Source organism: Pteropus medius, unplaced genomic scaffold (genome assembly GCF_902729225.1).
Source record: "Pteropus medius unplaced genomic scaffold, Ma_sr-lr_union100, whole genome shotgun sequence".
NCBI classification, from domain to species: Eukaryota; Metazoa; Chordata; class Mammalia; order Chiroptera; family Pteropodidae; genus Pteropus; species Pteropus medius.
This window is the reverse complement of record NW_024340692.1, coordinates 3,249,256-3,260,637: the sequence shown is the minus strand read 5'-3', so window position 1 is coordinate 3,260,637 and position 11,382 is coordinate 3,249,256.

The window sequence follows — 11,382 nt, the reverse complement described above, 5'->3', positions numbered from 1 at the left end:
GTATATAAGATATAAAGATGAACTAGATTAAACAGATAAGCTGAAAACATTTTTTGATGTGTCAGCACCTGAAAGACTACAAACTAAATTACTTTTGATGATAATTTCTATACGATTTAATTTCTAACTTTCAAGTAAACTGTTTCCTAGTACTGAGGCTAAATTAGATTTTTGGGGTAATGTTTTAAAATTCGGGAAAAAATTACTTTTGATACTTAAAAATTCAGAAAATACTGTAACAAGTATCATTGTATCCACCATCCACAATGAATAAATATAACATTTTATAATATTTTCTTCATTTATTATTTTAAACTGAAATATTACTGATACAATCATCTCTTTTTATCCAGTCTGATTTCCTTCTTTCTTCTGAGGCACACATGCTCATGATGTTGATATGTAGCCAACATCTAATACATGTTCTATACTTGCTACACTAGGTTGTATTGCATAACAGTGTACCTCTAAACTAGAGTGTTGTATGTTTTTAAAATTACTTCAATGGCAGAGCCCCACTGAAAACTTTAGTGATGATATAAGCCCATAATTGGCTATTACTTTCAGTTGTACTGCTCTTAGATTATAGGATATTGCTTTTCTTTTTCTTTTTCTTTCTTTCTTTTTTTTTTTTTTACTTATGTAGCATATGCAAACAACTTATCTTTAGACTGCTGTCCCAAGTTATCCCTAGATGCAAGGCTGAGGAGATGAATGTGTGCCTCTAACCTGGTGGAGTTCTATGCTGCTTTGGGGACCAGGATCGGCACTGACACGGGGAGAGGCAGCAGGTAGGGGAAGAAACAGTGGGGTAAGTAGACTGAAATTCCAGGCAAGCGATCTCTGTCTATCCTGTCAGACAGCTTTCTGTGGCACTCCCGGTTTTACTCCTTCGGGTTCTTTCTCAGTTCTAGAACAGTTTCCTTTTTTTAACCTTAACAGTCCCTCTAGCATTTCCCCAACAATAAAAGCTATTAATACATTTTCTTTGGATTGCATAATTTTACTGAGTATGGATATGCCTATACTTGATTTAGCCAGACTTATACAAAATGTTCTCTTGAGCCATCTCTGACTGAGTCAGAACGTGGGAACAGTGTCCCCTTTATGCTTGTCACCATTCTAGTGCTGTAAATCTATTCACTGATTTAATCCTGATGACATCCCTGTGACATAGGCATTGTCGTCACCCCAGTTTTACTAACAGGAAAACCAGAGCAGAACACAAAGTAAGATGTTCAAAATCCTACTGTTGGTAGTGGCAGAGCTGAGATTTGAACTCTGACAATTTACTATGTGCCCTGAACTACCATGCTATCCTGTACCCATAGAGAATATTCAGCCAGTAGCTATATACATGGTGTTTAAAGAAGGAAAGTAAATTTTATGTTGGCCAAAAATCAATCTTCTGGCCTGTGCTGTGGGACCAGTGGTTTTAGCTATATTAACATTTTTTGTTTGGTCTGAATCTTTCAATTGGTGCCTGGAGAATAAAAGGGAAAGAAGATCATAAATAGGTCAATATGTGATTGGCTTGTTTTGATTACTCTGGAGCTCTCAGTTTTCTAAGATGACACCTTGTTTTCAGCAATTTCCTGGTACAATTTGAGAGCATTTAGTCACCCCAGTAATTTGAAAAAGAAAGGGAGAGAGGCAAGGGAGAGGAGAACCCGAAGAGGTGAAGACAAATATCAAGTGCAGTGAAAGGTACGGGAGGAAAAAGTGATCAGACTTAGAAACACGGAGTAGGTACAGACTTTTTATGCCTTTTTACATTTTTTCTTTTCTTTTTAATTTAGGGATAATAAAAATCCTACGAAAAGATTAAAAAGTGGGTATTAAGCAGATTAGAGAGGTTGCTGATGACTACAGTGTCCCTTGGTGTCCCTTATGCCTTGCTTGATCAGATAATGTCTTCTCATTTCTTTTCCAAATAGAGCCCTGAACACATTAACACTGGTATTGGTGGGACTCAGCTGATTCAAACACTGTATATTATAGAGCAGGATGTTTTGTTAAGGTAACAAATATGAAAGATTTTTTTAAAAAAACCATTTAAGTTACCTGCAAAAACAAGGGATTTTAGGTTTTAGGTATTGTAGTTATTCCATATGTACATTATCTGCTTAAACAGAGTTTTGTCTTGGGGAACTGTTAAAATCTGTAAGGCTAAAATTATCCAATGGCAAGAGAATCCATTAAAGCAAAGAAAGGGAAAAGCAAATCATGTTCTCTCGATATCCAGCCCAGTTAGGTTGCCAGTTATTGATTTAGTCTGGGATAGAGTAGCTTTAAATCTCCTCATTATACAAGTCCTGTATATCTTTTTAGCTTCTCTATCTGTGCTTTAATCTCTGGGTCCAAAATTAAGCACAACATGCCCAAACCATTTTAATATGTTCTTGTGTCACTAGGAATGCGCTTGTTCAGAAAGGTCTCCCCCAGCATTATGATTTTGTTTGATATGGCAGGTGGTCCTTCTAGTAATTAAAACATCCCACATGGCCACCTGACCTGAAAGCCATTGTAGTTGACAAGACTTTTGTTTATTTCTCCTTTGGAATACTAACCTGCATTTCTGAAATCCGACCTGTGAATTACGTGAAATAACTAGATCGGAGTGATTCTTTCAAGTTATCCGAGTCCTTGCATCAGAAATGCAGACTCTTGGGCCATATCCCAGACAAACCTCCTGAAATGGAATCTGCCTTTTAAAGCTCTCCAAGCAATTGGTATAGACATTAAATTTGAGAAGCATTGCTCTAGTAAATGAATACAGAGGGTGACATCAGTAATGCAGCAGTGATGCAACTAGACAGAGAACATCAGCCTTTCTTCAACTTGCTCCTATAAATATAAAAGCATTTTTATGAGACAGTATTTAGAAGTCAATAGTTACCAAAAAATTATATTCTCGAGCTGCAGCTGTGTTTATTTCTGAACAGTATAGCACAAGTAAAGGTGTTACAGAGGGTGAAATGATAAGGTTGGGGGTTAATTTGACTGGAGGACGTTCAACTTGACCAGGTGTGAGGATAACATCAAGTCTTATCTTAGCACACTGATCCACTGGCTTTGGTCTTTATCTGTCACTTTTATTCATCATTTTCTTAACTCGCATTGACAACTCATGGAACACCAGACATGATTAGCTGTTAATTGTTTTGGCAAGACGCTTGATATTACCACTTTAACCGTTAGTAGCATTGATCCAGCAACATTTTTTATTTCTTCTTAGAACATTTTTTTTTGTCATTTTGTAGCCTTCCTTTGTCTAGATCATCATCACATAGAATAAGGTAAGAGAAAGAATATATGAGTAATTCTATTTTGTAAAAACAAGCATGTACTACATGTGGGCATTGACTTGAAAATATTCCAGAAAAATAGTTTGAGTTGCTAGGTTTATGATTCTTAATGTTCATAATTCTGTCCATTGAGTTATAAGGACAATAACCGCAGGGACTATATTTTCCGGACCTCATATTAAAACGTATATGACCAAGGACTAAATATGTAAAATTGGTATTATTGTGGGAAATCTGATCAGTGGGTTAATTGTTGTTCATAAAAACAATGATGATTCTAGAAAAATTTACAAACGACAGACTCATAGTGGGATTAAATGAAACTCATTATTTTAGGGTTATATCCCTAACCTTTCAGAAGACGCAGTATGCATGTTATGGCTTACTTTTTTTAGACTTTTAATTGAATTGTAAAGTAGATAAATGTACATGTTATCCTAAGTATATCACTTGATACATTTTTACAGAAGTAACCCATTCCTCAAGATACAGAATAGAACCACACCACAGAAACCCCTCTTTTGCCCTCTTGCGCTTCCTTTTAACTACCATCCTGCTTAACAGTGTTATTGTTTTACCAGTTTTTGTGCTTTTATATAAATACAATAATACAGCATATTCTCTTTTTTTCTTTTCAACATGGTTTTTGAGATACACTCAAATCACTGTGTGTAGTTTAAGTTCATTCATTCTAATTACTGTACAGAATTCCACTGTGTGAATGTATAATACTTTATCTTTTCTTATGCTGATGGGCATGTAGGCAGTTTCACTTTTTGGATATACAATAGTGTTGTTCTGAACATTCTAGGATATATCTTTGGGTCAATGCGGATAGATATTTGTGTTAGGTGTCTCCCTGAGAGTGGAATTGCTGGATACACAACATTTTGCTTTAGTAAATTCTGCCAACAAAACTGGTTGTACTCAGTTATACTCCGGTAAATGAGATCAAGTTTTTCCACATCCTCTCTAGCGGTTGTTGTCATCTGACTTACAAAAAGGAGTTACAGTTACTGCATGTACAATGATGTGACATTTAGATTTTGGTTGGTATTTTTGACATGGCTTACATTTTAACCAAGGTTTAAAGAGAATCGTATGTTGAATCTCTGTTACAAGTGGTCACAGCTCTCTGTGCCATGGTTAAATGAGGTAACACTAGGCATTACTTGAGAGGTCCAAAATGTTTATTCGCTGAAAATTATCTACTTCATGAAGTTTTACTTGAAATTTCAATTTTTAACACTTACCCTTTAAGGGTCTTGTGCAGCTGGTAACCTATTGTTTAAGCTAGAGAATTATGCAGCTCATAGAAATTATTTAAGTACTTACTGACTATATTTAATGTGATTAATTCATCACTGTTATTTATTACCTGATGGTAGAGGGTCCTTAAAAACTGGAATACAGAATTTGATGGGAGTGTGATAGCGAATGGAACCAGGAAAGTAGGGGAATGAGTGGGCAATGATACGGAGAAGTAAAGACTGTCAAGCACAAAGCACTGCATAAACACAAGGGGCCCATTGAGAGGCCTGGGATGGTCAGGGGTCTTCCCAGTGTGGGGAATAAAGAGTAACCCAAGAGGGCATTTTTGCTCTAGGAGGCTAGACTATAAACAAATTAGTTCAGAGTTTTACCCACGATCATCCCTGACTGCAATAGACAGGTGCGGATTCTTTTGTATAAAGAGAAAATAGCTGTATAGTCCTAGACAGCAAATGTTCATCAACTTCAAATTACACCTCAAATGCTGCTGGTGTCTGAGCCATTGATGGATGAGCTAGGTCTTTCCAGGTCTAATGCTGAGTAATGCAAATTAGATTCTCCTGAGTTATGCCTGCTGCAGCTGGAGGGCACAAAATAGTTCCCGGGGACATATCTCCATGCCAAATTCTTGCCAATGTTGTTAATAGTATTGGTCCCTGTAAATGTGCAAGCACTCTTAGTTTTATTAATGACAATACTATGCTTTTGCCCTTTCTTTCACCTTTTAATTTTTGAATAGGGAGTGACTCTGGTTTCATCCTGACTCTTCAGAAAGCAAGTGCTAAACTGAAAGGCATGCATTCAGTCTATTCTCCCATCATACAGATAAATCTCGGCTCTGCTGTCCCTCCTAGATTTGCATGCTGTGGGGAACAGATGATGTGAAAAAGGGAGGGAAATACTTGAGTCTCTCGGCAAGAGTGGACAGTGGCCTCATGGGCAGGAATCACATTTCTATGTTTTTTAGGGTTTATGGTTGGCTGTCCATTCAGCTCCACCCTCATCCTCCGATCCTTTCTGAGAATTGTACAGAAAAGTAATTGCACAAGAGCCATGCTAATCACTGGTTATGAATGATAATATAGTGGAAAGAGGAAGAACCTTCTCCTTTCTACATTAAGAACAGAGAGTAAGAAAGTGAAGATGGTTCTCATACTGTGACACTATTAATTTTTAAGGGTACGTAAGAAAACAGTGCAAAATTATATGATAGTTTTTAATAGCTCCAATAGACTTTTTAAAACACTCTTACCATGTGCCTCAAAAACCCCTTTGAACCACATCAAGTCAATCTGATTAGAGTCTTAGCACGAAATATGGGATTACTGTCACAGAGTATGTTAAAACATACTACTAACTACAAAGATGTATGCAACCAATTTTCTTCTCTAAAATCATGTCCTGCATACTTTATTTAGGTTTGTTACAATATTAGATATTGCCTTGACAAAAAACTATCAGCAATCTATTATACAACTCATAGAAAAAGAATGTTCTAGTGGGAACCTCAGATGGAACCAGTAGTACCAAAACTTACCTAGGCATGCTAACCACTAGAGGGCAGTATTGGCTATACACGTATTGGCTCTGACTCTCCTATAGAGAGCAGTGTAGCTATAGAATGGGTCCCTATGCATACCAATTTTCATTGAACACGCAATGTGTGTTGGAGTGCTGGGCTCTGTGATATCCATGAACATGAATAAGATCTTATTCTTTATTTTAGGGAGCATATATTTTAAAATAAGATGTTATAATCATGCACGATTGTGATTGAACCATGAATTATATTTTAAATTTTATTTATATGCCAATTTGTAGATAATGTGTCAATTTGATGTTAACAGCATTGAATAGAGATTTAAGTACCACCAAATAAAAACTACCCAAGGCACAAATGGATTAGTTTGGAAGTCTGTTTGGCATAAATGAGTATTCGAGGACAGACTAAGCTATCTTTATTTTGTCTTGGCTATAGCATAATCTGACTTCAATAAAGATGGCTTGTTAATTTTTCAATAGGTCAGTCAACTTTCTCCTAGTGTAGGTAAGCTACCTATTTTCCTTCAGTAGGTCTCATAATTTTTACAAAATTTACTGATGAAAAAACGTGTGTAATTTCTTACTGAATTATTTATCATTTGTCTCTAGGATCAAACATTACTTTTAATTCAAATAAAATATTAGTTTAGCTAGTTATTTCATAAATTAAATTAGTGCTGAAGTCACTCAGCGTAAATCCATAATTTTATTCCTTTATTTACTTTACCAATTAGCATAAAAAGTTACCTTAGGAATATCAGTTAATACATATTAAGCACCTTCTAGATACTTTGAACAATCACATTAAGTGAAAGTTCTTAATTTTTAACAAACATCAGACACGATCTTGGTATATTAATGTGAGATCAGGAAATTCAACTATTTTATATTAAGACAATATTTGCTTTGCATGTTTCTTAAACATCAAAGATTAAAAAAATGTAGCACCATTAAAACTGACAGATTTTCAGTCAACATTGATTAAATTAAACTCAATTTGGAGAGTAGGGAATGAAGAAACTAGACTAGAGCAAATAAAAAAGTCTCAATTAGCGACATTACAGTTGTGACATGTGGACAAAAGCCAGATTAAGCAGATGCTATCATCAATTCATTTGTTGTCATGTTTGCAATGTGGCAACTGGCTCCAGAGACAGAAGATCTTCTGGAAGTGGTGCATCCTGGGACGCCGTTTTTTGTTTACTCCACAAATGATCATTAGTCATAATGATGCAGTGATATTGGTACTTGCATCAGGAACTGTCAAAGCAGAAATCAAGGGAAACCAAAGCATTAGCATATACTATTCCTTTTTTTAAAAAATCACAAATATTACAAAAGGATTTTCTTGAAATTTTCTAGATTTTCCCAAAAGAAAAATAAACTCTCCTTCTCCCACAAAAATCTACAAGCATTTAAAATATATCAGCAATTTATTTATGACATATATACCTTAAGTAGCTCAAGAGAGCAGAATTCTATCAAGTGAAGAGATAAGCATGCATTACATGGCTCCTTTATTTAATTACAAAATACAAAAGCTCATTAGCGGAATGGCCTGTTGGCCTGGAGAGAGGATGCTTGCTTGCCATGTGGTGGACCTGCAGTTTTCTCTCTTGCTCTGGCTTGCCAAGCTGGTGGGGGGTTTGGAGAGCAGGCATTGTACACATGGTCAACTCAAGAAGGAAATGTATAATGATGCTGAAGTCTGACCACTTCATTGTCTTCATATTAGGGAAATAAACATATGACATTCCTGTAAAATATGGCTACAAAGAGCCTTCTGTAAATGTTTTATTTACGTAACTTTGAATTAAATATCTTTAGGGAAAAATGTATGAAATTATAATATATACTTGTAATCTAGTTTGGGTTCTGCTACCAGCTGTGTGATGGGGAAGAAATCAGTTTAAATCATTTAAAATACCTGGCTTTCACATTCATAATTGTGATAACTGGCCTGACCTAACCATAGGAAGTTTACATGGATCAAGTGAGATTATGTATGTGAACAACAGCATGTAAACTGGACAGCAGAGGTCCTTATTCTGGCATCCACGGCTGATTTAGGGGCCTTCGCTGAAATTATATTCAGAATTCAATGTAATTGTACTTATATACATTTTTTTCTGGAGAGTTTCCATCTACTTCTCAGTAGAGTTTTTGACTCCAACATAGATTTAAATGAAAACCACTGTTGTAAAATAGGGAACATATATGCTGTCTTATTTTCATTATTATACCATTAAATGATTTATTTTGATTATCTCTTATTTCAGCATTGTATGGTGATTTTAATTTCACCACTGGTAATTTATACCACATTTACACATATGTATCTCTCTCATATGCAAGAAGACAAATCAATGCTTTTGATATAAGATTATCATTCTTCTCAGGTTGAGGACTTCTTAAATGTAATTTTAAATGTTCATAATACCAAATATCCACTGGAAGGAGGAAGAAACGCTTGCGAATAAGGAGAAGTGCCTAAGACTTGGTATAGTCCCTCTCCAAGAAAAGCCTTTCCCAAGGAGAGAGGAAGGGAAATCCCCATTGGCTGGATTTCTATCAGGCTTTCTTTTATTCTCCAGTCCAATCTGGTTTGTTTGAAACAAACAAACAAACAAAAACTATAACTGCTTTAAAATTATAATAAATTTTACTTGTTTATAGACAATTTTCAGATAATGCAGACTGGCAAAGAGGGAAAAATCCTTCTTCATCACACAACTCCCAACTTCCCAACAGTAACTACTATTAAGTGCAAAACAATTAGTAGCATCCTAAAATAATAACTTAGAATCACTTTGGTTATTACTTGTTCACCTAGCATTTGTGGAGTGCTAACTCTGTGCCTGGCCCTCTGCTAAGACTCAAGTATAGAAAAAGTGAGTAAGATGGGTTCAACTTCTGTCAGCATGGCATTAACAATCAAGTAGGGGCATAGAAAAGCAAATGGGATAACAGTGCTGTGTGCTAAACTTGGCATCAGACAATAGATACTGCGGAGAATTGATGGGAGACCATCTGAGTAAGAAAAGTAGATCTAAAATGAAATTTAGAGCAGGAGTGAGTTGGCAAATTGTTGAGGGGGCGGAGATGGTCATGTTTTATTATAGTACATGTATAAAAGTCATTACTTATGTAACTGATTTTAGCAAATCTTGTTTTAGAGTCTTTCTGTAAACATCGTATCTGCTCCATTAAATCATTAGCTGATCTGATGGTAGTTTTATAAAATTCTCTCCACCTACACAGAACCCAAATTCTACTCATGTTTAGTAGTACCAACTCACTTATCAAAACTTCCTAATCATTCAAACCCACATTCATTTGTAAAACATATAAATCAGAATTGTTTCATCTGTACAGGTTTTATTCTTCTCAAATAGATTTCAAACATATTAGGGGCAAGAAACATGTATTCTTTTGTACTCTCTAGCACAGTATTATTCAATACTTTTTACTGTAACCTACAGGAAAAAAAAATACATTTTACTTTGGGATCCAGTATGCACATATATAATGCACTCTGATGTTTTCTATTTCATTCTGTTCTATTTCATTTTCTTTAAAATAAATGACCTACCAAATGGATTTTATGACCTTAAATTGATTTCTTTATGGGTCTCAACCCACAATTTGAAAAATACTTCTCTAGCTTTTATAGTACAATATTGGGCACAGATTTAGGGGTCAATTAAAAAATAAACCCACTTGCTAATTGATCTGTTTAATCAGAATGTTGCTTTCAGCTACACAGGAGGGAAGGCCTTTGAACTCACAACTTACGTTACCAGGTACATAAAGAGGATAGGAAAGTTAAAGGGGCCCAAGCCATTCTTCCCAGGATTGTGACCTTTATTGGTCTACGATGTAACACATTTTATTCCTAGCCTGAGTGAGATGCAAAGAACAGAATGAAGTGAGACAGTTGTCCTATAATCCTGAGTCAGGATTTCACAGCACCATTTTTTTTTTTAATTGCTTGAGTGTTTTAATGGAGAACAAAGTCAAATATAGATGATTTGGGCATTATCTGTCATTCTGAATTCTGCACATTTTTCCTAAGTTTACATAACAATATTTTGAGCTTGGGGACACACAGAGGAAGTGATTTAATTCTCTATGGGTTAGAAATGGGTGAGGAAGTAGCAGAACAAGAATAGTGGGTAATTTGGGAAGTTTTCAGGGTAAATAAGCAAGGAACCTTGAGGAATGATTAGAATATTGCTAGTGAGGGAGGGGAGGCATGGCCCTGTAAAGAAACCAACATTAGCAAAGTCACAATATGGGGTAGGGACAAATGCAGTGAATGATAGGACAAGAGTCAAAAAAGAGAATAACAAAAGTAAGTGTTTACATGACTAGTGACTGGTGATGACAAAAAAGGAACTCAGAATGTGGAGGGCTCAGAGGTTTTGGGAGGAAGATAATGCATTTAGCTTTAGACATGAGAATGTCAGGGTTCATTTAAAGCAAATTATTTTGGGAAAAATTACAAAATCAGTGGAAAATGGAATACAGTGAAAATTATATAAAATTGTGCTACTGTAAATCTTTTTATATACTGTCTCATAGAATTACTACTGAAACTAATTCAAGATGGTTGGAATAAGACTATTGTCACAGGTATTAAAAATTGACTCCAGGAATGTAGATACCAGCAATGATAAATGAGAACGTATGAGATGTAGGGAGTCGTCTAAAGATGTGGTTTGTACAAAGGCTAGACTTGTTTAACAATGTTAGTAGTGAGCTAGAAGAGGAATTTAACAGATGACGCATGAGAAACATCAAAACAATAACACAAATGGATGAGGATAAATCTAAATTATATTTGGAAAATGACTATATTTTTAGCCAATTAATAAGAAACAAAATTTCATGGCTAGGGAGAAACATCTGGAAATCTATAAGGACAAAGAGGTATAGGGTGTAAATAGGCATTATATTAAACTTATCTTACAAAAAGACATACCAAGATTGAGGTTAATACATTTCAAAGAGATAATTTTTCCAAAACAATGCAAAATAATTTTCCAAAATAGTTTTTTCCACATAGCTCTTGGGAGTCTTACAGTCTATGTAATGTAGAACATAAGTAATAATTAGTGAAGTATATAGAATAACAAGTGACAAAAAACCTGGTCAGTCAGGCTGATTCATAGTTTTCACATTTTTAAAAATCTCATGTAAAAGGCACTGTTTTATATCATAACTCAGTAGCTCTGAAATGAAAAATAAAATAAAATTG